Source organism: Macaca nemestrina, chromosome 20, assembly GCF_043159975.1.
Source record: "Macaca nemestrina isolate mMacNem1 chromosome 20, mMacNem.hap1, whole genome shotgun sequence".
Lineage (NCBI taxonomy): Eukaryota > Metazoa > Chordata > Mammalia > Primates > Cercopithecidae > Macaca > Macaca nemestrina.
The window spans coordinates 51,669,307-51,697,223 of NC_092144.1; the positions used below are offsets into that span (position 1 = coordinate 51,669,307).

At 42.8% G+C, this 27,917-nt stretch overlaps 2 long non-coding RNA genes across 2 annotated transcripts in view; one reads left to right on the forward strand and one right to left on the reverse strand.

The window, feature by feature from the left end:
- Positions 1-27,917, forward strand: part of LOC105495256 (uncharacterized) — a 231,937-nt gene that overhangs the window by 45,578 nt on the left and 158,442 nt on the right. The gene's annotated exons all lie outside the window — the stretch shown is intronic.
- LOC105495250 (uncharacterized) lies at positions 18,142-27,330 on the reverse strand. The gene is made up of 4 exons (XR_011618030.1): positions 27,017-27,330; positions 19,924-20,099; positions 19,116-19,186; positions 18,142-18,870 (listed from the first exon to the last, which is right to left on the reverse strand). It is a non-coding gene; the product is annotated as an uncharacterized lncRNA (long non-coding RNA).

The following is a 27,917-nucleotide window of genomic DNA, read 5'->3' on the forward strand; positions in this document are numbered from 1 at the left end:
AGAGCCTTGGTGGTCGAAGCTGCAGTGAGTCATGATTGCACCACAGCACTCCAGCCTGCGTGACAGAAGGCAGAGCCTGTCTCAAAATAAAAAATTAAAAAAGACATGCTCAGACCAACTGGTGCCAAGTTTTTGTCTGAGGCTCGTACGTTAAGCTGCTGTCCCCTCCACCACACAGAGGCACAAAGGCAGTGGCAGCTGGGACTTCCTTCCCTGTTTTCTCCCATTCTTCTAATTCTTCATGATGCCCTTTCGTGACTTCTTTCCTCTTTTAATACTGCTTTTGATATCATTTCAGCCTGATGTCACTTGTGTAAAATCACTGGGGGTAGGGTGAGTGAAAATTTTCCAAACGACACGTTCTTTTTTTTCTTTTTTTGGGACAGAGTCTCACTCTGTTGCACAGGCTGGAGTACCCTGTCACAATCACGATGCATGGCAGTCACGACCTTTTGGACTTAAGTGATCTTCCTGCCTCAGCTTCCGGAGCAGCTGGCTCATGCCACCACATTTGGCTAATTTTTTGTAGAGACAGGGTCTCACTTTGTTGCCTACACTGGTCTCAAACTCCTGGGCTCATGTGATCTTCCTGTGTCAGCCTGCCAAAGTGCTAGGATTATGTACAGACTTGAGCTGCTGTGCTCAGCCCAAACCCCACATTCTTTTTTTTATTTTTATTTTTTAGTTTTTGAGACAGGGTCTGGCTATGTCACCAAGGCTGAAGTGCAGTGGTGTGAACACACCTCACCGCAGTCTCAACCTTCTGGGCTCAAGCGATCCTCCCACCTCAGCCTCCTGGGTAGCTGAGACCACAGGTGTGTGCCACCACATGTGGCTAATTTTTTAACTTATTTTTGTAGAGACGGGGTCTTGCTATATTGTTCAGGTTAGTCTCTAGCTCCTGGGGTCAAGTGATCCCCCTGCCTCAGCCTTCCATAGTGCTGGGATTATAGGCATGAGCCACTGCGTCTGGCCCAAATCCCACATTTTTTTTTTTTTTTTTTTTTTTTTTTTGAGACGGAGTCTCTGTTGCCCAGACTGGTGTGCGATGGTGTGGTCTCGGCTCACTGCAATCTCTGACTCTTGGGTTCAAGTGATTCTCTTGCCTCAGCCTCCTGAGTAGCCAGGATTACAGGTGCCCACCACCACACCCAGCTAATTTTTGTTTGTGTTTTTAGTAGAGACAGGGTTTCACCATATTGGCCAGGATGGTCTCAAACTCCTAACCTCAGCTGATCCACCCACCTAGGCCTCCCAAAATGCTGGGATTACAGGTCTGAGCCACCATGTCTGGCCCCAAACCCCACATTCTTAATGGCAGCTCTGGGCCCTACATATTTTCACTTCTCCAGGGTGACCCTGGGAACTTAATTCTAACTTGGGTCCTGTGGTAGCTCTTTAACCACCCCAGCAGCTCTGTAAGTATAGTTCAGCTTGAGAGAAAGATACAGAGAGGGAGACTTCAAGCACTGGGGGTTTGGTGCCTTTGGTGTCAGACAGACTGGACCTGGATTTAAATCCACTTTGTTCTCTATTATCTGTGTGATCTTGGGCAACTGACTTAAGCTCTCTAGGGCTCAATTGCAACATTCGTAAAATGAAGATGATATCATGTAATAGCTATAATAGCTACTGTATTGAGCACTTTATATTTATTAATATAGTTAATCCCCATACATCTCTAGGAATTAGGTACTATTGTAGTTGTCATTTCTCAGATAAGAAAACTGAGGCATAGAGAAGTTAAGCAGCATGCCCACATTAACACAATTCTTTTTTTTTTTTTTTTTTGAGGCGGAGTCTCCCTCTGTCGCCCAGGCTGGAGTGCAGTGGCCGGATCTCAGCTCACTGCAAGTTCCGCCTCCCAGGTTTACGACATTCTCCCGCCTCAGCCTCCCGAGTAGCTGGGACTACAGGCACCCGCCACCTCGCCTGGCTAGATTTTTGTATTTTTTAGTAGAGACGGGGTTTCACCGTGTTAGCCAGGATGGTCTTGATCTCCTGACCTTGTGATCCGCCCATCTCGGCCTCCCAAAGTGCTGGGATTACAGGCTTGAGCCCCCGCGCCCGGCAACACAATTCTTAAGTTGTGGAACTGGGATTCTGAACATGGAAGCCCGACCTCAGAGCCTGTGTCCTTAACTACTGCACTGGACTGTGGTCCACAGAATGTTAACAAGGATTGGGGGGGGGGTGGAAACAACAACAACAACAACAACAACAAAAACCCCCAAAACACAAACATTTAAAGCACCAGGTATAGAGCTTGGCAATCAGTTATTAAATTAAATAACTGATGGCAGTAAATGGCAGCTGTTGCCGCCAGGGTAGAAAAGCCTATTTTCCAAGCTGTGCTTCCCCACGGGCACATGGAGGATGTGGCCCTCAGTCAGGGCAAGGCAGGAGAGAGACGGGTCTTCCCGCTGTCCCGGGGTTTGCAAGGTGTCAGGGCTTCTCCCACTCCAACTCTGTTAGACACAGTTTGTTGGCAAAAGTCTTGTTTCCCTAATCCCAAAGTTGCCTGACAGGCCTAACAGGCCCCGAAAGGAAAACACAGGAGCAGGGTGGCCATAGGAAAGGGCTCCTTTCCAGTGAGCCAGTTGCTCAAGAATCACTTTTCTCACTGCTTCAGAGGAATCTGGCTTTTTGTATCCTGCTGTCTTACCCATTTGGTCAGGGCTCCCAGATAAGCTACCTGGGGAACAGAGTGGGGCCTCTGCGTAAATTGGCACAAGATGAACAGTCAGTGCCAAGAAACTAAGGAGACCTTGCAGGGACCTGGGGAAACCCAAATCTGGGCTTTAGAGGAAGGGAGCATCAAGCCTGCTTTGATTCCTTGTCGTGTATACTTTGGGCCTCTGCCTGGGCTTGTGAATGGCTTGGTCAGTCACTGAGCAGTTCCGGTGCACCTGTCCCATTCAAGTCACCAACTGGGTTAGAGGCAGCATGGTTTTTGGCTAAATGTTTTTTTGGAAGCCGAGGAACCTGCATTTCACTATAGCTCTGCCACTTTTTAGTTAAGTTGTGTGATCTTGACAGTTTACTCTTTTCTGAGCCTCACTTTTCTCATTTGTGAGAAAATTATGAGGATCTTTTTTGAGACAGAGGCTCATTCTGTTACCAGGCTGGAATGCAGTGGCTTGATCACAGCTCACTGTAGCCTCATCTTCCTGGGCTCAAGCAATTTTCCCATCTCAGCCTCCTAAGTAGCTGGGACTACAGGTGTGCGACACCATGCCTGGCTAATTTTTAAATTTCTTGTAGAGACGAAGTCTCTCTGTGTTGCCCAGGCTCATCTGAAACTCCTGGGCTCAAGCAATCCTCCCACCTCAGCCACCTAAAATTCTGGAATTATAGGCATGAGCCACTGTGCCTGGCTGAATTATGAGGATCAAATGACATCACGTACACAAACGCCCTAGAACAGGAACTTACACACTATAGGTGCTCAGTAAACACTCACAGTCACAGGTTAGGTGCAGTTGGGGGCTGTGGAAAAATATCAAGTACAATCTCTTGCCTTTAAGGAGGTTGCAGTCTAGATGGGATGAGAGGTAATAAGATAGAAAGTCATGTAGATCACAATGTTGGGAATGCATGTAACATAATACTGGCTGGTTGTGCGCAGTGGTGTTATTGAAACCAATGATGTTTATCTGAGGTGCAATTATTGTGAATGGGAAACTTTCGCAATAACGTCAGCCAACAAGTGTCATGGACTGTGAAGGCTTTCGGAGTTCAGAGGTATGAGAGCTGCCCTATGAGCTAAGCCAGGGAAGGCTTTCTGAACAAGTGAGTGTTGCAAACCTGCAAAGGTTGGAGAAGAAGGTGGAGGGACACTCCAGAGAAAGAACAGAATGAGGCCAAGTAGCATCAGTTCAGAGGATAGGGAAGATTGGAACCAAGGGCTTGTAGGGGATATGAGAGGGAGATGAGATTGAATAGGTGGGTTGAGGTCAGGTTGTAAAGAGCTTTGAATGCTGTGCTAAGGAGTTTGGAATTTATCTGAAGGTTTTTGAGGAGGGGAATAACATTCATATTATGACCTTGATTTGGTGACGTATTCTTTTAATTTCTCTGTGCCTTAGATCCGTCATCTATACAGTAAGAAGTTTGGATCATGTGATTGTAGAGGAGTTTCTCTAGCTAGAGAGTTTATGATTCTATGATACAGGAAGACTATTTTATTTTTATCTTTGTTTACTTATTTATTTTTGAGATGGCGTCTTGCTCTGTCACGAGGCTGGAGTGCAGTGGTGTGTGATCTTGGCTCACTGCAACTTCCGCCTTCCTGGGTTCAGCAATTCTCACGCCTCAGCTTCCCGAGTAGCTGGGATTACAGACACATGCCACCATGCCCACCTAATTTTTGTATTTTTAGTAGAGACGGGGTTTCACCATATTGGCCAGGCTGTTCTTGAACTTGTGATCTTCCCGTCTTGGCCTCCCAAAGTGCTAGGATTACAAGCGTGAGCCACCGCACCTGGCCAGGAAGATTATTTTAATGATAAAATGCAGAATTGGTATGAAGGGGAAAAACTGTAGGTGGAGGATTGTTTAGAAAGCCAGTGCAATATCAGGGAAGAAGCCTCTTGTGAGAGACTCTGTGTGGGTGAGGAAGGCCTTTATTGTATGTTATAGGTACTTTGACATTATAACTCTATTAACAGTTTTGAGTTCTGCAAGATACATCTCAGGAGACACCTAACTTGGGGCACCTGGAGAAGTGAATAAATTGATAAAATGTTTCAGGAAAGGAGTGATTATTTGGTAGACTTCAGGTTTATACCATTCCTGTTCTGAAATAACCTAAGAAGGGCAGAAATAACATTATTGCTTCTCTTTAGGTGTTTTGTATAGTTTTTCAATTTACAAAATAGTTTCACAGGCATTATCACATTTGCTTTTCACCAGAGTCTCCTGAGGGAGGTTAGGCAGGTGCTTTCTCAGAGTTTTTTTTTTCCCCAAATTTAGGCCTCCTTGTTCTTTCTTTTCCTTTCTCTTTTCTTTTCCTTTTCCTCCGCCTCCTTCCCCCTTCCCTCTCCTCTCCCTCCTCTTCCTCCTCCTTCTTCTTTCTTCTCTTTTCTGTCTTCTTTCTTCTTTGTAGAGACAGAGGGTCTCCTCATGTTTCCCAGGCTAGTCTTGAACTCCTGGGCTTAATGATCTTCCCACCTGGGCCTACCAAAGTGTTAGGATTACAGGCATGAACCACTGCACCTGCAGTTACTGATTTTTTTAGTATCTGGCCAGATACTATTTATATTACAGATACGTATAAACCAAAAAGTATCTGAGACAGATCTCAATCAATGTAGAGGTTTATTTTGCCAAGGTTGAGGATGCACCTGGAGAAAAAGAGACCTGTTGCAGTAGAATCTGTGGCCTTGCTTTTTCCAAAGATGGTTTTGAGGACTTCAATATTTAAAGGAGAAACAGCAGGCAGGAGGAGGAGGAGGAAAGAAAAAGAAAAAGGAGGGTAGGCAGTGAGGCAAACAATTACATTCTTGGGAGGCTCCCAAGTGAATGTAACTGTTTTACATTAGCACTCAGTGAATTCACATTTTACATGTGAAAAAAAAGGAATGGGGGGGGGGAGTCAATTATGCATTTATCTAGTGCTCAACAGATCTACATTTTACATAAGATAATGTAAGCCTGTGAAATTACAGCTGTCTGTTTAGGAACAAAAAGAAGGCAGTTTCTGCATGACTCAGTTCCCAAGCTTAACTTTTCCCTTTGGCATAGTGAATTTGGGATCCCAGGATTTTATTTTCCTTTCACAAACTCAATACATTGATTAAGTTTAACACTTTACCATGTGCCTCACACATGGAATCCAGTAAATGTTTGGTGCTATTCATTCATTCATTGAATTCCTTAATAAGCATGTAGTTTCCTGAATGCCTACTAGCTACAAAGCACTATATTAGGTACCGAGTGTATTAATGGGAATAAAAACATGGTGGCCCTTAAGGAGCTCATAGTCTTATAAGGGAGGCAAGTCAAACAGTTACAGAATAGAATGACAAGCATGGGCTGGGCACAGTGGCTCACGCCTGTAATCCCAGCACTTTGGGAGGCTGAGGCAGGCAGATCACCTGAGGTCAGGAGTTTGAGACTAGCCTGGCCAACATGGAGAAACCCCGTCTCTATTAAAAATACAAAAATTAGCCAGGCGTGATGATGGGCACCTGTAATCCCAGCTGCTTGGGAGGCGGAGGCAGGAGAATTGCTTGAACTCGGGAGGTGGAAGTTGCAGTGAGCTGAGATCGTGCCACTGTACTCCAGCCTGGGCAACAAGAGTGAGATTGTGTCTCAAAAAAAAAAAAAAAAAAAAAAAAGAATGACAAGCGTTATGATTAAAGGACAAAACAAGTGTTGTAAGAGCACAGGGGAGGGCTCACTAACTCATCCTGGGATGAGAATGCTGAGAACAGTGAAACATTTTCTTTTCTTCTTTTTTCTTTCTATTTTTAAGAGCTAAGTTCTGAAAGAGGAGTAGAAATTGAGAGGAGGGCTGTCTAGGCAGAGGGAACAATACATGCAAAGTCAGTGATGTGAGGGAGTGCAAAGTCAGTGATATGTTCGGGGAACTGCAAGTAGCTGAGCCTGTTGTCACAGATAGTACACAGGGACAGTGATTAGAAATAATCAGGGACCAGATTATGAAGAGCCTGGTATGCTTGGTGAAGAAGTTTAGATTTTATCCTCAAGGTGATGGAGAACTACACCTAGATTTTAGGCAGGGGATTGATGTAACCACCCAATGGGTTCTTCCTGCCCGCTGCACAAATAATGACCACAGCATTGCAATAAAGAAAGAGTTTATGGGGGTGGGACAAAAGAGTTTAATTGACACAAGGCTGGCCACACCACATGGGAGATGGAATTGTTATTTGAATCAGCCTCATCTTCAGCTCATAGGTTAGAGGTTTTTCAAAGGCGTTTAGGGGAAGGGGTTGGAGTGGCCATGTAATGGGTGCTTGCTGCTGATTGGTTTGGGTGGAGATGAAATCATAGGGTCTTGAAGCTGCTCTCTTGAGCTGAGTTGCTTCTGGGTAGGGCCACAGGAGTGGAGTTGGCAGGTCCAGGTAGAGCTCTGGGTGTCAGACATGCAAAAAACCTGAAAAGATATCTCAAAAGGCCAATTTACAACAGTGATGTTATGTGCAGGGCATATCTGGTGACCAGTCTACAGCTTAGCAGAATTCAGGTTCCTCTCCTCCCCCTAGACCGATGGCCATTCATTAACTTTACAAAGGTGGTTGAGTTTTGGGGAAGGTTTCTTATCATTTAAACTATAAGCTAAATGTCTCCCAAAGTTAGTTTAGCCTAAGCATAAGAATGATTAAGGGAAAGACAAGATGGGGGAGCATGGTTAGATAAGATCTCTTACTGCCATATTTTTTTCATTGTTATAATGTTTCCAAAGGCAGTATCATTGACATTAGCAGACTTGTGTTTTCGGGTGATCTCTTTGACTGTCAAAGTGGAGGACAGATTGAATCAGTGAGTTGGGGGAAGATGAAGCCCAGAAGCAGGATAAGTTGCATTAGCTGTGATTGCTGCTTTCTTCTGTGGGATGCCCCTTTCCATCTTCAGGGATCTTGCCTGTGATACTTGTCGTAGCACCAGGCAAACAGAAGGCATTTTACATCATGTGTTGGTTAGCTCCACTGCTGTGGCTTGCGCTAACAGTGACTGGGCATTGATTTGAAAGTAAAGTGAGCACCCTTTTTCCTGTGGTCACAAATCAGGCAAAATTGCTTTCTTGGTTAGAACTGACATGGAAGATATATATACACACACACATACACATACACACACACACACACACACACACACACACACACACACACAGAGTTTTTGAGACAGAGTCTCACTCAATCGCCCAGGTTGGAGTGCAGTGTTGTGATCTTGGCTCACTGCAGTCTGCCTCCTGGGTTCAAGCAATTCTCCTGCCTCAGCCTCCTGAGTAGCTGGGATTACAAGCGTGTGCCACCACGCCCAGCTAATTTTTGTATTTTTAGTTGAGATGAGATTTCACCATGTTGGCCAGGCTGGTCTTGAACTCCTGACCTCAAGTGATCCCCCTACCTCAGCCTCCCAAAGTACTGAGATTACAGGCGTGAGCCACCGTGCCCGGCCAGAAGATATGTTTGGCTCTTCTCAAGATGTCTCCATAGGCATTTTCCATTTTGTGAAGAGTCTTTGTTCCAAAGTTGACAGTGGCTTCCTTTAGGGCAGGAAACATATTTTTACTCATTTTTGTAGTCTCTGGACTTATCACAATACATGATACATACTAGGCAATGATAGATATTAGTTTCATGAATTTGAAATTGTTTTGTATTTGAAATATGTTTCATGAAATATGCTGTAAATGTTGATTAGGTGCTCAGATTCCTCTTCAAAAGCCTTTTAAATCTAGAGCCTAATGGGGTACTGGACATATCTAAGGCCTGAGAAGGAGGGAAGCTCTAGGAAATGGCAGGAATTAGCAGAATGGAAGTAAGTTACTTCCCAGAAGTATTTAGCAGTTGAACTGAAACAGTTTCAGAAAGATTCTGGGCCAAAGGTTTTTAGAAAGACCTACTGGGGAGATTGGGAAGTTCTGAAATCCTTTTGCTATCTCCTGTTATACAAATCGCTTTTGTTCTTCCTCATATACTTTAAAATACATTTGGCTGGCACAGTGGCTGATGCCTGTAATCCCAACACTTTGGAAGGCCAAGGTAGGAAGACTGCTTGAGGCCAGGAATCCAAGAGCAGCCTGGACAACAAAGCAAGATCTCCATTAAAAAATCAGCCAGGTGTGGTGGCATGCACCTGCTGTCCCAGCTACTTGGGAGGCTGAGGTGAGAGGATCACTTAAGCCCAGGAGGTCAAGGCTGAGTGAGCCATGATTGTGCCACTACCCTCCAGCCTGGGTGACAGAGTGAGACCTTGTCTCTGGGAAAAAAAAAAAAAAAGAATAAAATTGGCAGGGTGTGGTGGCCCACACCTGTAATCCCAGCACGTTGGGAGGCTAAAGTGGGAGGATCACTTGAGCCCAGGAGTTCTAAAGCAACCTGAGCAATGTAGTGAGACCTTGTCTTTTTTTTTTTTTTTTTTTTTTTGAGACAGAGTCTCACTGCGTCGCTAGGCTGGAGTGCAGTGGTGTGGTCTCGGCTCACTGCAACCTCCGCCTCCTGGGTTCAAGTGATTGTTCTGCCTCAGCCTCCCCAGTAGCTGGAACTATAGGCATGCACCACCACACTCAGCTAATTTTTGTATTTTTAGTAGAGACAGGGTTTCACCATGTTGGCCAGGATGGTCTCGATCTCTTGACCTCGTGATCCACCCACCTCGGCCTCCCGAAGTGCTAGGATTACAGGCGTGAGCCACCATGCCTGGCCGAGACTTTGTCTTTACAAAAAATAAACAAAATTAGCTGGGCATGGTGGTACACACCTATAGTTGCAGCTACTTGAGAGGCTGAGTTAAGAGGATCACTTATGAGCCCAGGAGGTCAAGGCTGCAGTGAGCCGAGATCGTATCACTGCACTCCAGCCTGGGCAACAGAGTGAAACCCCATCTAAATATAAATAAATAAATAAATAAATAACAGTTAAATTAGATGACTTGCCATGGTTTCCTGATTCTTTGTCTTTTTATGTTTCCTTTTTTCGTTAGCAATGTTTTCTCCTTTATGCCATTATCATCATTCTTCAGTGCCCTGCTGAAATGCTTTTCATGAAACCTTATGGAAAAAATAATCTCTCCCTATCCAAGTCATCTCAATTTTTAGACTAAGTACCCTTGTGGTACTTAATGCTCTCTACCTAGAATTATATATGGGTTATCATTCTTACACTAGAAGGAAGGAATCGTATGTAATTTAGCTATGAGTATTCCAGAGTGTCTAGCACAGGTCTTTGTAAGTGTTGAATGGACAATGTGGCTGAGCTGTATTACTAACTTAGTGTTATGGTTACTTTTACTTGTCAACCTAGCTGGACCATGACGTTGCCAGGTATTTGGTCAGATATTATTCTGGGTGTTTCTTTCTTTCTTTTTTTTTTCTTTTTTCCCAAGATGGAATCTTGCTCTGTCACCCAAGCTGGAGTGCAATGGCGTGATCTCGGCTTACTGCAACCTCCACCTCCCAAGTTCAAGCAATTCTCTTGCCTCAGTCTCCTGAGTAGGTGGGATTACAGGCTCATGCCACCACGCCTGACTAATTTTTGTATTTTTAGTAGAGATGAGGTTTCTCCATCTTGGCCAGGCTGGTCTCGAACTCCTGACTTCATGATCCGCCTGCCTTGTCCTCCCAAAGTGCTGGATTACAGGCCTGAGCCGCTGCTCCCAGCCTATTCTGGGTATTTCTGTGAAGATATTTTTGCATGAGATTAAAATTTAAATTGATAGATTGAATGAAGTAGATTGCTCTCCCTAATATGGGTGGGCCTCATCCAATCAGTTGAAGGCCTGAATAGAACAAAAAGACTTATCCTCCCTTGAGTAAAGGAATTCCTCCTGCCTGACCATTTTTTTTTTTTTTTTTTTTTTTTTGAGACGGAGTCTTGCTCTGTTACCCAGGCTGGAGTGCAGTGGCCGGATCTCAGCTCACTGCAAGCTCCGCCTCCCGGGTTTACGCCATTCTCCTGCCTCAGCCTCCCGAGTAGCTGGGACTACAGGCGCCCGCCACCTCGCCCGGCTATTTTTTTTTTGTATTTTTTAGTAGAGACGGGGTTTCACCGTGTTAGCCGGGATCGTCTCTCGATCTCCTGACCTCGTGATCCGCCCGTCTCGGCCTCCCAAAGTGCTGGGATTACAGGCTTGAGCCACCGCGCCCGGCCTCCTGACCACTTTTCAACTGGGATATTGGCTTCTTCCTGTCTCCAAACTCAAACCGAATCATCAGCTCTTGAGCCTTGCTGGCCTTTGGACTGAAACTGAAACTATACAACTGGCTCTCTTGGGTCTCTAGCTTTCCAGCTCACCCTGAAGCTCTTGGGGCTTGTCAGCCTCCATAATTGTGTGAGACAATTCTTTATAATAAAGCTCTTTTTATATACAAACACACACACACGGTTGGTTCTGCTTCTCTGGAGAACCCTACTACACTTGGGTTCTAAATGTTAGAAATATCCCAGGGAAGGGAAAAGAGTTATCTACCATTCCTGGCACAAGATTAACATGAGGCACACTTTAAAATGATGCTCTTCTTATAAACTCTTCTCCCTCTTCTAAGATTTAAGGTATATAGGACTTTGATGCTACCCTTATCCCTCTACTTTAATATCTGATCCAGGCCTATCTTGTTTCTCATTTATGGCCGAAATTTCCTTTGCTTTTGAGTCATTTTCCCAACCCTACCCCATTCCCATTAAAGCTCCCAACTCAGTGTGTTAGATGGAAGCTAGGTGGTGGGGGAAAAGCAGTTTTACAAGTGATTCATGTATAGCTGAAAGCTCTGTAATCTTCTCAGAACCATTTGCTAAATGAATTAGATGAAATATCGTGTAGTTTAATAAAGTGGGATGAAAATTTTAGGCACAGTGGGGGCAAAATCTTTGAGTAACTGCCCAATGGGAGTTACTCAACCCTACCTGGAGTCAGTCCTAGGGTTAGCATTCCTGTGCGCTTACTGCTTTGACAGATTCTTCCCTTTTCCATGTTTGAAACTGCAGTTTCGCCGGTGCGGTGGCTCACGCCTATAATCCTAGTACTTTGAGAGGCTGAGGGGGGCGGACCACCTGAGGTAGGGAATTCGAGACCAGCTTGACCAACATGGAGAAACCCTGTCTCTACTAAAAATATGAAATTAGCTGGGCATAGTGGTGCATACCTGTAATCCCAGCTACTCAGGAGGCTGAGGCAGGAGAATTGCTTGAACTCAGGAGGCAGAGGTTGTGGTGAGCCGAGATCGCACCACTGCAGTCCAGCCTGGGCAACAAGAGCCTCCATCTCAAAAAAAAAAAAAGGAAACCACAGTTTCTCTCAAAACATTAACAAACAAGCACTCCCACAGAAGTAGCAATGGAGATTCTACTGCTAACATAAGAAGAGAGAAAGAAGGAAACCATTTGCAGTCTCCACTGGATTTTTCTAAGTTAGCAACTATTTATAGTTTTGAAAGTCCTATTTTAGAAGAATATGATTTGTTTAAAAGATGATGAGCAAATCAGTAGTTTTATGTTATATGTGGTCATAAGCAGAGAAAAGACCTGGTTATAGGAGAGCAGATTTTAACGCAGTATGGAGGCACTATGTTTGAAATGTTGGTAAGTCAGGACCTCTACGTTGGTTTGCCTTAAAATACTTAGGATCTATCTTGTCTTCAGCTAGCTCTTCCCTTCCAGATTTTGAAACCAGTGCAACTGTCCCACAGGACTAATGTTTACAGGTTTTTTGAATAAACATAGAAATTGACCTTCCCTAGTCTTAAAACTCTAAACTGATATTTGTCTCATCTGAGTTCCTTCCTTAGGAAACCTACCCTCAGGCAAGGAACTGAACCTCATGAGATCCTCACACCCAGACAATGAGATACCAGACTCATCCATCATGACTGCTTCCCTTCCCCTCCCTAATTCCTGTTTTCCCACTTTCCCTGCTATATAAACTCCCCAATTTCAGTCTGTCAGAGACACAGATTTGAGACTTCATCTCCTGTTGTCCTTCATTGCAGCACCTGATTCAAGCCCTTCTTCCTGGCAATACTTGTTGACTCAGTGACTGGCATTCTATGCAGCAAACCACAGGACTAGGCTCAATGTATTTCGGTAATAATTTCCTGTGAGAAGGAAGTAGTTAGAAGAAAGAGCATGATCATAATAGGAAACTAAAAACTCTGCATCTGTTTCAATATTTTAATATTTAAATATATTTAAGCCTGTCTTATATTAAAAATATCCTCTTTTGAACTCTACTTCTCTTACTGGCTTCTACCGTATCACTCTCTTCTTTTTTTTAGAAACTAACATTTAGTTAGTTTCTAAACATTTATTTATTTATTCTAAACATTTATTTATTTATTTATTGTTATTATTATTATTATTTTTTGAGATGGTATCTCACTCTTTTGCCCAGGCTGGAGTGCAGTGGTGCAATCTTGGTTCACTGAAATCTCCTCTTACTGAGTTCAAGCGATTCTCCTGCCTCAGCCTCTCAAGTAGCCTGGGACTACAGGCATGTACTACCACGGCTGGCTAATTTTTATATTTTTAGTAGAGATGGGGTTTCACTGTATTGGCCATGCTGGTCTCAAACTCCTGACCTCAGGTGATTGCCCGCCTCAGCCTCCCAGATTGCTGGGATTACAGGCTTGAGCCACCGTGCCTGGCCTAAACTAATACTTAAAAAGAGTTTATAGTTACTATCTCCATTTACTTATCTCCCATCTACTCCTGAGCATCCTGGAGTAGACTTAATTCCTGTTGTGCAACCAAAACTACTCTTACCAGGGTTGCCAATGATGACACAGTTGCAAAATAGAATTACCCTTTCTCACCCTTGTTTTACTTGGCGTTGCAGCACACTTACCACAGTCCACCAGTGCTTTGCTTTGGAACTGCTGCTCTCTGGCCCTCATGCTGTTGGGTTCTCTTCTACCTCTCTGGCCGTTCCTTTCGAGTTTTCCTTACCACCTTCTCTGATGTCAGTGGTCTTTAGGGTTCTATCCTTATGTCCCCTTCTCTTTCTATATACTCATGTTCCCTGTGTGACTTCAGTTATAATTGATACCTGATGAATGGCCCATTTCTCTCTCTGTCTCTTTCTCTCTCTCTCTCTCTCTCTTTTTTTTTTTTTTGAGAGGGAATCTCGCCCTGTCACCCAGGCAGGAATGCAGTGGCATGATCTCTGCTCACTGCAACCTCTGCCTCCTGGGTTCGCGCCATTCTCCTGCCTCAGCCTCCCGAGTAGCTGGGACTACAGGTGCCTGCCACCATGCCAGGCAAATTTTTTGTATTTTTAGTACACATCGGGTTTCACCATGTTAGCCGGGACGGTCTTGATCTCCTGACCTTGTGATCCACCCACCTCACCTTCTGTGAGCCATTGCACCTGGCCATCTCTCTCTGTCTTTAAATAGAGATGGGGTCTTACTCTTTCACCCAGGCTAGAATGCAGTGGTGCGATCATAGCTCACTATAACTTTGAACTCCTGGGCTCAAGCAATCCTTCCACTTAAGCATCCCAAAGTGCTGGGATTACAGGTGTGAGCCACTGTGCCCAGCTAATTAAAAACTTTTTTTTTTTTTTGGTAGAGACAGGGTCTCACTATGTTGCACAGGCTGATCTTGTAACTCCTCTGGCTTCAAGCTATTCAGCTACCTAAGCCTTTCAAAGCACTGGGGTTATAGGTGTGAGCCACTGTGCCTGTCCTCCATCTCTCTCTCTCTCTCTTTTTTTTTTTTGAGACAGAGTCTCTCTCTATCGCCCAGGCTGGAGTACAGTGGCATGATCTCTGCTCACTGAAATCTCCGCCTCCTGGGTTCAAGTGATTCTTACGCCTCAGCCTCCCAGGTAGTTGAGATTACAGGTGCCCACCACCACACCTGGCTAGTTTTTGTATTTTTAGTAGAGACAGCGTTTCACCATGTTGGCCAGGCTGGTCTTGAACTACTGACCTCAAGTGATCCTCCTGCCTTGGCCTCCCAAAGTGCTGGAATTACAGGCGTGAGCCACGGCACCCAGCCCTCCATCTCTCTTGAATTGTATATCTCAACAGTTTATTGGGCATCTACTTTTGAATATGCAACATGTTCAAAAAGCTGAACTTAACTTGCCTCTAAACCTGATTGTTTAAAATGAAATTTTAGCCAGGTGCAGCAGCTCACACCTGTAATCCCAGCACTTTTGGGAGGCTGAGGCGGGAGGATTGCTGGAGTCCAGGAGTTTGTGACCAAGCAAAGAGTAGGACCCCATCTCTATTTAAAGAGAGAGATGGCCAGGCACGATGGCTAACACCTGTGACCTGGGCAACATGAGACCTCATGTCTTAAAAAATAAAATTAGCTCGGCATGGTGGCATGTGCCTATATACCAGCTACTCAGGAGGTGGGGATTGTTTGAGCCCCAGAGGTTGAGTCTGCAGTGAACTGTGATCACACGACTGCACTGTAGCCTAGGTGACAGAGTGAGACCCTGTCTGAAAAAATTAAAAAAAAAATTTCAGTGGATGGTACCCCACAGTGATCCACCCCAGAAATCTGGCCACCATCTTTGATTACTCTTTTATCACCCCCACATCTAGTCAATCACTCAGTCTTGACAATACTACCTGCTAAATATCTCTCAAGCTGTCCACTTCTTTTTCCAACCTTACTCACACTACTGATTCAGGCATTTCCTTTTCCAGATCACTGCAATAGCTTTCTCTCTGATTCCACTGGTTTGTCTTCAGTCCAATTCCATGCCACTCTAATTCATTTTCTGCAGTGTGGGTGGAGTAGGTGTATGAAACAAAATTCTAATCACATTTTCCCCCAATATTAAAGCCCTTTAAATGGTTCTCTGTTGCCCTCAGGATGCACTTCAATAGGGCCCCCAAGCTTTTTTTTTTTTTTTTTTTTTTTGTCATATTACAAGTTTAAAAGAGCTCAGTCTTCTCCAGCTTCATCTGTGCTAATCCTGCCCCCACCTTACCCCCATTCTTGTACTCCAGGTACACAACACTACTTTAATTCCTTAAATACCCCTGTTCTCTACTGTGTCTGGGCCTTTGCACTTATTCTGTCTGCTTAGAATGCTCCCATTATGTCTCTTTCTTATCAATGTTAGTTATCTTTGGTTTAGACATCACTTCTTTTGTGCTATGCTATGCTAACACCCCAACCCCAGGTCATGCTTCTAAAGTACCCAGTACTTACCCCTGGGTAGCGCTTACCATGCCCTATCAAGATTACGTGGTGAATGTAGTGTAAGCATTTTGTATGCAGGGACTACATGTCTCACTGTTGAATCCTGGGTCCTAGAAAAGTAGCTATCACATAATAGATGCTCAGTAAATACACATCGTTACTTTGGGTATGTTTCTCATTAAATCAATTAAACAAGTGGCACAGAGCTGGTAGGGAATGGTCAAAAATGAGGTCCTAGGCCTCAATGTTAGTTTTTTTTTTTTTTTTTTAAAGTAAAGCCAAAGTTCAGATTATTGCAGTTTTATAGGTTGGCTATGGGTCTTAATGGGCTTATGGGATATTACAACTGAATCTGAACTCCATCCAGCTGGTACAGTCTTTATCCAGGCTTCAATGTTCTTTTTTTTTTTCCCTTAAAAAAACAGCTTTATTGAGATATAATTTATATGCCATACCACTCACCCATTTAAAGTATATTCTATTCCTCAATGATTTTTTTTTCCAGAGCAAGAGTGGAAGTTTATTTTATTTTATTTTATTTTATTTTTTTATTTTTTTTATTTTTATTTTTATTTTTTTTGAGACGGAGTCTCGCTCTGCCACCCAGGCTGGAGTGCAGTGGCCGGATCTCAGCTCACTGCAAGCTCCGCCTCCCGGGTTCACGCCATTCTCCTGCCTCAGCCTCCCAAGTAGCTGGGACTACAGGCGCCCGCCACCTCGCCCGGCTAGTTTTTTGTATTTTTTAGTAGAGACGGGGTTTCACCGTGTTAGCCAGGATGGTCTCGATCTCCTGACCTCGTGATCCGCCCGTCTCGGCCTCCCAAAGTGCTGGGATTACAGGCTTGAGCCACCGCGCCCGGCCAATTTTTATTTTATTTTTAAGGTGGAGTCTTGCTCTTGTCGTCCCTGGTGGAGTGCAATGGCGTGATCTTGGCTCACTACAACCTCTGACTTCCGAGTTCAAACAATTCTCCTGCCTCAACCTCCTGAGCAGCTGGGATTACAGGCGCCTGCCACCACGCTCAGCTATTTTTTTTTTTTTTTTGTATTTTTAGTAGAGATGGGGTTTCACCATGTTGGCCAGGCTGGTCTCCAACTCTTGACCTCAGATGATCCACCCGCCTTGGTCCCCCAAAGTGCTGGAATTACAGGTGTGAGCCAACGCGCCTGACCAGAAGTTTATTTTTAAAAGGCTTTAGAAAATGAAAAAAGAGAAAGTATGCTTGGAAGACCCCCAAGTGGGTGACTTGAAGAACAAGTGCCTGATTTTTAACATAGTCACAGAATTATGTAACTATCACCATAATCAGTCTTCAGAACATATTCATCGCCCCAACTAGAAACCCTATACCCATTAGTAATCACTCCTTTTTTCACGCCACCCTTCAGCCTCCTTTCTCCAGCCTCTGGGAACCCTAATCTACATTTTTGTTTCTGTGAACTTGCCTATTCTCAATATTTCATATAAATGGAATAATATGTGTTCTTGTGACTGGCCTCTTTCACTTAGCATAATATTTTCAAGCTTAATCCATGTTGTATCATATATATATCAATACTTTATTTCTTTTTATTTTTTACTTAAAATTTTTTTCCTATACAGATGAAGTCTCACTATATTACCCAGGCTGGTCTCAAACACTGGGCCCAGGCGATCCTCCCACCTCGGCCTTTCAAATTCTTGGGATTATAGGTGTGAGCCCAGCCCCATTTCTTTTTATTGCCAAATGATCTTCCATTGTATGTATATACCACATTTTGTAAATCCATTCATCAGTTGGTGGACATTTGAGTTGTTTCTGCTTTTGGCTATTACAAATAATGCTGCTTATGAACATTTTTTTTTTTTCCCCTAAGAAATGGAGTGTTGCTCGTCTCACTGAAACCTCCACCTTTCCAGTTCAAATGATTCTCCTGGCCCAGCCTCCTGAGTAGCTGGGATTACAGGTGCACACCACTACACCCAGCTAATATTGGTATTTTTAGAAGAGACATTGTTTCACCATGTTGGCCAGGCTGGTCTTGAACTCCTGAGCTCAAGTGATGTGCCCACCCCAGCCTCCCAAAGTGGTGGGATTACAGGGGTGAGCCATCAAGCCCAGCCTTGGACATTTGTGTGTGAGTTTTTGTATAGACATGTTTTTATTTCTCTTGGGTATATACCTAGGAGTGGAATTGTTGGGTTATATTATTACCAGAATGGGGTCCTGATCGAGTCCCCAAGAGAGGGTTCTTGGATCTTACACAGGAAAGAAGTCAGAGTAAGTCCATAGAGTAAAGTGAAAGCATGTTTATTAGAGAAGAAACAAAAGAATAGCTGTTCCATAGGCAGAGCAGCCCTGAGGGCTGCTGGTTGGATATTTTTATGGTTATTTCTTGATTATACGCTACATATGGGGTGGATTATTCATGAGTTTTCCAGGAAAGGGGTGGCGATTTCTTGGAACTGAGGGTTCCTTTTCCTTTTTGACCATTTAGGGTAACTTCTAGACATTGCCATGGTATTTGTAAACTGTCATGGCACTGGTGGGAGTGTCTTCTAGCATGGTCACCATTATAATTTGTGTATAAAGAGCAATGAGGACAACCAGAAGTCAGTTCCATCTTTATCTTGGTTTGGGTGGGTTTTGGCCGGCTTCTTTACTGCATCCTGTTTTATCAGCGGGTTCTTTGTGACCTGTATCTTGTGCCGACCTCCTGTCTCATGCTGCAACTAAAAATGCCTAATCTGGGAATGCAGCCCAGCAGGTCTCAGCTTTATTTTACCCAGACCCTGTTCAAGATGGTGTTGCTCTGGTTTGAAGACCTCTGACATATTTCCCGCCTTTTTACAAGGGAATCTTTAATCCTAAGGGTTGCAGAGGGGCAAAGATCCATCTACTGTAACTTCTTTAGGCTGAATAGGGGCAGTGATATTCCTGCCTATTAGGGTGTCTTGTATCCAGGGTAGAGAGGAGCTCAGAAAGCTTCAGTATAGTGAGGGCCCTTCATAACTCTGAGTTCTGACAAAAGGTGATATCTGAAAGATAATAAGTACTCAATTTAAGAAAACATTGAATAAGCTTATCTTGCATTTTTACACAAAGAATATGAGAGCAATATATTCCACAAAAGTAAAGCAAAATAAGTAAAATTATTCCAAGTGAACTAAATAAGAAAGTGTTTCATGAACAGGGCAGTTGTTGGAACCAAGCTGATACAGAGTCACTAGCTGATTCCAATACATGCCCAGAATTAAGATATTGATCTAGATTTTTACATTACCTTCCCCTTTTGTTTCTTCTGAGCAGCAGCCAGAGATCACTGGTTGGTTTACAGGAAGAAGCAGAGTCAGTCTAAAATGCAGAAAAAACTCAAAAAGCAACAGATGAGACTAGAGTCTAATAACAGGTGTATCACAGTTTTTGAAAAATAATTTTTCTCTAATTCCCATTTTTATTAAAAACAAATCATGGTAGGACTCATTTATTTGCAAACTAAGTTTTAGTCTTATTATACTAGGTCTGATTGTTTGTATAAAGTGCAGCAAGAGTAATTATTTGCCATATAGGCTCTTTTTAAATTGGATTTGATGGAACTTTGTTCCATAAGGAATCTCGGATTAGAGCTTTTAAAGCACTGAGCCCAGCCATGGGTTTGTACCTTCACATACTTGTATGACTTGGGTACATTTCTCTCCTCTCAATTTCCCAGGATAATTGGGACTCCTGGGCCAGAGAGTGACATTTTTGGCCAGGCGTGGTAGTCACACCTGTAACGCCAGCACTTTTGGAGGCTGAGGTGGATTGATCACTTGATGTCAGGAGTTTGAGACCGGCCTGGCCAACATGGTGAAAACCCTGTCTCTACTAATAATACAAAAAAATATTTAGCTGGGCATGGTGGCACATGCCTGTAATCACAGCTGCTCAGAGGCTGAGGCAGGAGAATCACTTGAACCTGGGAGATGGAGGTTGCAGTAAGCCAAGATTGTATCACTGCACTCCAGGCTGAGTGACAGAGTGAAACACTCTCCCAAAAAAAAAAAAAAAAAAAAAGTGACATTCTTTAGAAAGTGACATTCTTTACTTACCACAGGTCAGGATCTCTGTACAAGGATTGCATAGACAAGGCACGAGGCCAGTTTTCCCAGGGGGCTTTTTCTGACTCTGTAAGTCAACTTTTGATTCCTTAAAAGTAGTCTTTTTGCACCTGGCATGCCATTCCAGTCAAAGCCTTCACAAAATAACCATTGTCTCCAGTGGTGTCCTGTTACGAAAGAAAACAGATTCTTATTGTACTTGTGCAAATATTGCCATAGTTAAGAATACTTACAGTTTCCAAATTTTGGAGAAATGAGGTAGAGAGAAAGAAATATGCTCCAAATTTTATTTATTGGAATGTATTTTACTTGTTAAAAGCTGTAAATAGCTCAAAAGAAAAGTATTCTTGACTCTGAAAAGACAGAAAGGATCAGCAATGTTTTAGGCAAAAAGTCATAAAAAGATTATTTTCGTCTTTTGTTAGTTCAGTCTATGCAATTAATTCCTGTTTCACTCAACATTTATGTACACATTAGTTTTCCAAGAGAGTCTTTGAAGTTCTTTCCTCTCTATTTTAATGGCACACTTTCCAAAGTTATCAAAGGCCTGCATTTAAGAGTACTTGTCAGAGTCCTATAGCTGATTATAAACTGCCCTTTAAAGAGGATCAAAATAAGACAACAATTGTCTGTGGATGACAGAAATTCTTATGGCAGTCATGGTTCTTCTGTGGCATACAACAATTTTACAAAACAATTATAATTATTACTGATAATATACACTAAGTCATATCAGTATTATAGGACTATAGTATAATTTTGGAAAACATACCAATAACACATTTATACAAATACAGCCCAAAGAAAGCCAAACACTATTTCATATTTGACAATGCTTCCTGTATGATTTTAATATACCAAATAAGCCAAATGTGTCTCTTTTGGACTTTAGGGTATCTAATATCTAAAGGATTAATCAGGTCAGAAACCGGCAATTTATAGTTTGATTTTGGAAAGTTTTCAAATGTCAAAGGTTTGAAATACTTGATATAAAAAAGAATCCCGGCACACTGTAAGTCATTTAGCCAAAATGATAACTCAAAGATTTTAAAAAGGGAAAAACCTGACTGGGCACGGTGGCTCATGTCTGTAATCCCAGCACTTTGGGAGGCCGAGGTGGGTGGATCATAAGGTCAGGTGTTTGAGACCAGCCTGGCCAATATGGGGAAACACTGTCTCACTAAAAATACAAGAAATTAACCAGGCATGGTGGTGCATGCCTATAATCCCAGCTACTTGGGAGGCAGAGGCAGGAGATTTACTTGAACCTGGGATGCGGAGGTTTTAGTGAGCCAAGATTGTGCCACTGCACTCCAGTCTGGGTGACAGAGTGAGACTCTACCTGAAAAAAAAAAAAAAAAAAAAAAAAGGGGAAAAACCTTTACTCATTGACAGAGGGAAGACTTAGCTTTCCAAATAATCTTTCTCTTTTCTTTCATTCTTTTTCCTGTAGTTTATTCAAAAGGCAAACCAAAATCTTTCATTAAAAAGAAATTGCACAAAAATCTTGTTTAAGAGAGAAAGCCAAATCTCACCTTTATGTTAGTGTACTATATTGATGTTAAATCTAGTTCTTAATGAAACCTAACAGACAAATCTGGTCAGGTGCAATGGCTCATGCCTCTAATCCTAACACTTTGGGAGACTGAGGCAGGAGAATCACTTAAACCCAGGAGTTTAAGACCAGCCCCCCCTTTTTTTTGAGACGGAGTCTCACTCTGTCACCAGACTGGAGTGCAGTGGTGTGATCTCGGCTCACTGCAATTTCTGCCTCTCAGGTTCATGCCATTCCCCTGCCTCAGCCTCCTAAGTAACTGGGATTACAGGTGTGCACTGCCACACCCAGCTAATTTTTGTATTTTTAGTAGAGACAGGATTTCACCATGTTGGCCAGGATGGTCTTGATCTCCTGACCTTGTGATCTGCCCACATCAGCCTGCGAAAGTGCTGGGATTACAGGTGTGAGCCACAGTGCCTGGCCAAAAAAAAAAAAAAAAAAAAAAAAAAAAAAAAAAAAAAAATTATACGCAAATCTGTCTAATCTTAATCGTTTGATCATAAGGTAAGATTGTTATAAACCTTTTATAACACTTTACAGGTTTGTTGTTGTTGTTGTTGTTAAAGAATAGAACCATGCTCTAAGAAAGCCATGTTATGCTTTTATTCCAATGTTCAATTTACAGATAAATTGAATAATACTCCTTTAATTTTAGCCAATATCTTCTCATAATTTCTTTTACAACACTAACCTTTCATAAACCTTTCACAACTTACTCAAACATAAGCTTTATTCTATCCTTTAACTCTCTAAATTAGGGAAAGAAACACATCTCCATACTTTCTTACAATCTTTTACCAAAAACACATTCTACTTTCCTTATATACCTTGCATGTAAAACTGTTTCTCCAGTAGTCTCAATTACATATGTTACAATGTTAACTCTTAGCAACTTTTATTTTTGGTGAAAGACCTGGTTAGTAAGCAATTTTATTTATGTACCAGGTGTGTAGCCTAGGACACCAGACAGAAATGCAGATAAGGTCTCACTATTTCCAACACAGTTGGGGGCATGGATAACTCCATATGTCCCCAGGCCTTATCTAGAATCTAGCTACAAAGTAGGTAAGTTGTACAAGTATCAAAAGTCAAAGATGTAGTTTATAACCTGAAGCCTTCTAGCAAAGACAGTATTTGACCTGACTAATTTAGACTAAATGTCTAAGTTTTGAAGATGTTTGTGTTTTACCAATAATCTTGAAAAGTTTCTTTATTTCATAAAGATTACTAAAGTCATGTGAATTAAAAGACATTAAAGTTTTTATTTTTCTGACAAAATATTTGATTTCAGCACTTATTTTTCTTTAAGCCAATCAGAGCTTTTTATATAAATACCACACACACAACACATATAAATACACAGACGAAAAACAAAAACAAGAACAAAAAACAAAACTTAGATACACAGACAGAAGCAGAACCAGTAGTTGTAAGATTTTTCATTTGCCAGTTTTTAAGTTTTTCTTTCCCATTTTATGAACTCTGTCATGACTTACACAGACCATGTGTGACATGCTTAGACTTTCTAACTTGTCTTATATTTCCCTCTTTCCTAAATAATCAGTCATTCTACTTTAGGACAAGAATTTACCATACAAGATCTTTTCTCACATAATATTTCTTTTCTTTATAACTTTCCTTACCAAAAATACATCTTCATATTCATAGCTTTCTTCACACCTCTCTCCTCTACTGTTTTTTTTCTTTCTACCTTGTTTCTATTTTCTTCTGTTCCCTGTCCTCATTGTCAGCTAAGCAATGCTAAATTACATTTCCAAAGGGCCAACTCTTAGATGAAACAAAATAGAGAATTCATATTTTATTCAAACCAAGGAAAATGGTGTGAATAACAGTTCAGTTAAGACAGCCAGGGCCAAGTGCGGTGGCTTACGCCTATAATCACAGCACTTTGGGAGGCCAAGGTGGGTGGATCACCTAAGGTAAGGAGTTCGTGACCAGCCTGGCCAACATGGTGAAACCCCACCTGTAATAAAAATACAAAATTAACTGGACATGGTGGTGGGTGCCACTCCAGCCTTGGAGACAAGAGCAAACCTCTTGTCTAAAAAAAAAAAAAAAAAAGACAGCTAGGAAAAGCATACACTCTTACACATAGAGATTTCTCCAAGGATGTTAATTACTGACTGGCTTTAGGGTGGAGCCTTTTAAAGAACGATGCCAGAAAAGCATGTGGTTTCTAGGGCCTAATAAGGAAGCACAGCTGGAAGGCAAAATAGATCCCCAATAATTAAGGGGCCCATTTTTATACTGGATCCTGGATCCCAAAAAAGAGATAAACAGCCCATCTCCCATGGGAGACTATCTCTCAGTGGGAGTTGCAGATGTTTCCATACCTTTTAGGTGGCTGAGAGCATGTTTCTCTGGTCCAAACATGCGAAGAGCTGAGTATTCCCCCATAACTGCCATTAGCCGTCCCTTAAGTGTATTTCCTACCTAGTTATTACACATGAAGGCTAAAAACTCTCTTGTAATGCAAAGTAATTTCTTTTTTTTTGAGACAGAGTTTCACTCTTGTTGCCCAGGCTGGAGTGCAATGATGTGATCTTGGCTCACCACAACCTCTGCCTCCCAGGTTCAAGCAATTCTCCTGCCTCAGCCTCCTGAGTAGCTGGGATTATAGGCATGCACCACCACGTCCAGCTAATTTTGTATTTTTAGTAGAGATGGGGTTTCTCCATGTTGAGTCTGGTCTCAAGCTCCTGACCTCAGGTGATCTGCCCCCCTTGGCCTCCCAAAGTGCTAGGATTACAGGTGTGAGCCACCATGCCCGGCCAATGCAAAGTAATTTCTGATACCCCCAAAAGTCAAAACGTCAGGTAATGCAATGCAAAACAGAACAGAGCCTTAGATTTTGAGAGGCATCTGTCCACTTTTATTTTATGTTTTTTTTTTTTTTTTTTTTTGAGACGGAGTCTTGCTCTGTTGCCCAGGCTGGAGTGCAGTGGCCGGATCTCAGCTCACTGCAAGCTCCGCCTCCCGGGTTTGCGCCATTCTCCTGTCTCAGCCTCCCGAGTAGCTGGGACTACAGGCGCCCGCCACCTCGCCCGGCTATTTTTTTGTATTTTTTAGTAGAGACGGGGTTTCACTGCGTTAGCCAGGATGGTCTCGATCTCCTGACCTCGTGATCCACCCGTCTCGGCCTCCCAAAGTGCTGGGATTACAGGCTTGAGCCACCGCGCCCGGCCTATTTTATGTTTTTTTGAGACAGAGTCTTGCTCTGTTGCCCAGGCTGGAGTGCAGTGGTGTAAGCTCACTGCAAACTCTGCCTCAGGAGTTCAAGCAATTCTCTGCCTCAGCCTCCCAAGTAGCTGGGATTATAGGAACCTGCCACCATGCCCAGCTAATTTTTGTATTTTTAGTAGAGATGAGGTTTCATCATCTTGGCCAGGCTGGTCTTGAACTCCTGACCTCGTGATCCACCTGCCTCGGCCTCCCAAAGTGCTGGGATTACAGGTGTGAGCCACTGCGCCTGGCCTATCCACTTTTAATTCCTGGGGTTCCATGAAGAAAAGAGAAGTTTTCCCCAAAATGGGGTCTGTGTCACCTCCTCTGTTTTTCCCAAGGAGTCCCAGGCTATTAGAAATTATCTTAGGTCCTCTTATATAGGCAGGAAGGTGGCAAGAATAAAAACTGGAGAAAGAGAATTCAGTTGTCTGAGAAGAAAAAGTTTTTGTTTTTGTTTTTTCCAGGAAAGTAAGATCAAAAAAAAAACAAAAAAACATAAACACCTTTAAAACGTATGCATAGCTTGGACATCTGCTTTAAATTAAGCTGCCTTTTAACCAAACCTCTTATTACTAGACTCTAGTTAAGACAAACAGTCAATATTTCTGGCTTTTGGACTTTACCAAAGGTAACTTCTCAGATGAAACCAATAAGTTTTAACTAAGGTTATGATTTAACTGTGGGTGTACCAGGTATTTCCAAAGAGCTGGTAAGCAGTTTTTACAAGATCTGGAATCTGTTAAGGTAGCACAGAGAAAGGAAAATTTGAGAAGGGGAGTCAAGTTGTTCATGGACGGGGGCACATGTTCTCAGGATCTCCTGAGGGTTGTGTCATGGGCAAAAAAAAAAAAAAGTAATAAAAATTAAAAAAGAAGTTGTTCATGGAGAGGCAGATAATTAATAAATGGCAAAGGTCACACAAATAAACCAGAAAGGACTTATTCCCCAGGCTGGAAATTGAACCCTGGCCACCATTGTGAAAAGAGAGAAATCTTAGCTACTGAGCTACAACATTGGGCAGTTTCTGTTACTCTTCCCAGAAGAAGCCTAGAGCAGCCAATTTTGAACTTGCTAAGGCTTTTAACTGCTCAAGGTAATTTTTAGGGCTATGACATGAGCCCCCAAATTCCTGCCCTCCAGATGGCAGAGACCAAGAGAAAGTACCAGGGTTACAATGTCAGACTCCCAAGGGCATAAAATAAGGTGAGGGAGAAACCTCATCCAGGTTTTTTGTTTGTTTTGTTTTTTGGTTTCATTAACCTGCAGTGTTTGTAACTGAACAGCTTTCTGGGGCGGCTTGAACAGAGGGCTTACAGGGGTCCTTGGCTGGCATTCTATCCTATGGTATCTCTTTTTATGACAGAATGACACAGAAAAACAAATTCGTAGAACAAATTACACTGGATTTGTTACAGCCTAAGATGAGCTTCATAAATCCTTTTTCCCAGTAATGAAAACTTTGCAGAGGAGATAAAAAGTGATTTTTACCATACATTCAACTGGTTTGCGCACAGAGAGAGAGAGGAAAGGGAAGGGAGAAAAGCATTGCCTGCAGCAGGGCGGGAGAGGCAAGGAGCTCAGAGGGGCCAGGGAAAGACCCACCCATTGCAGCGACACTGGATCAAACATTCAGGCAGCTGATCGTCAGTCTTGACGGGATCTTTTCTGGTAGTCTCAATGGCTCTCAAGTTTCCCCCTTTAGGGAGAAAAAAGCTCCCTGTGTCCCACAATCCTGTACATGCCTAATCCTGTAACTTGTGGCTTTCAGCAAAGAGCGCAAGGCAGATTAATCCAAAGAGAATAGTGGTTAACATCCTGTAGTACCAAATCCATTTTTAACCAAGAGGAATGTTACCAAGGGAGACCTCTAACTCCCTATGTCTTAGGAGAGACTCTGACCTTCCTAAGTTGAGCCTTTAGCCCAAGTTCAGACAAGCATCCTTGCCCTTTACTGTGATGGGCCTTTTAACCCCTTATGCCTGCCTGTCTGCCTGCCTGCCTGCCTGCCTTCCTTCCTCCTTCCCTCCCTCCCTCCCTCCTTCCCTTCCTCCCTTCCATCTTCCTCCCTTCCTTCCTCCCATCCTTCCTTTCTTCCTTCCTTTTCTCTTTTAATATATAAAAACTTTTAGCTAATCTTCTCTATATCATTCCAATTTTAGTATATGTGTTGCTGAAGCGAGCACAACCCGCTATGTCTTAAGAGGGATTCTAACCCTTTCAGGTTGGGCCTCTAACCCAACTTTGTCCTTTACCTAGGATAAAATGTACCCCAGCACTTACCCAAAGTCAGCCAATTGGTGCTGCATGGATAATTTTCCTTTGGATTGGGAGGTCTCTCCAGTATTGTCCCTTCATGGTTCCCGGGAAGATGTTATGGGAAAGGGGTCCCAATCCAGACCCCAAGAGAGGGTTCTTGGATCTTGCACAAGAAAGAATTCAGGGCAAGTCCATAAAGTGAAAGCAAGTTTGTTAGAGAACTAAAGAAACAAAAGAATGGCTACTCCATAGGCAGAGTAGCCCTGAGTGCTTCCAGTTGGCTATTTTTATGGTTATTTTTTGATCATATGCTAAATATAGGGTGGATTATTCATGAGTTTTCCAAGGAAGGGACAGGGATTTCCCAGAACTGAGGGCTCCTCTTTTTTTTAGATCATGTAGGGTAACTTCCAGATATTGCCATGGCAATTGCAAACTGCCATGGTGCTGGGGGGAGTGTCTTCTAGCATGCTAATACATTATAATTAGTGTCTAATGAGCAGTGAGGGCAACCAGAGGTCAGTTTCATCACTATCTTGGTTTTGGTGGGTTTTGACCAGCTTCTTTACTGCATCCTGTTTTATCAGCAGGGAATTTGTGACCTAGATCTTGTGTTGACCTAGCTCATCCTGCAACTAAGAATGCCTAACCTCCTGGGAATGCAGCCCAGCAGGTCTCAGCCTCATTTTACCCAGCCCCAGTTCAATATGGAGTTGCTCTGGTTCTAACGCCTCTGACAGTATGGAGGACTTACAATTCTTAAGAAGAGAGAGGTTGCTGAGCTTTAGAGAATAAGCTGAAACATGCATGAAGCACTAATAACTAATACTCTTGCCCTGTACTTTGTTAATTTAGTGATAAATTTTACAGCTGGTTCTTTGAATAATTTACATTAATTAAGTTTCTCTGTCTGATGTGAAGTAGC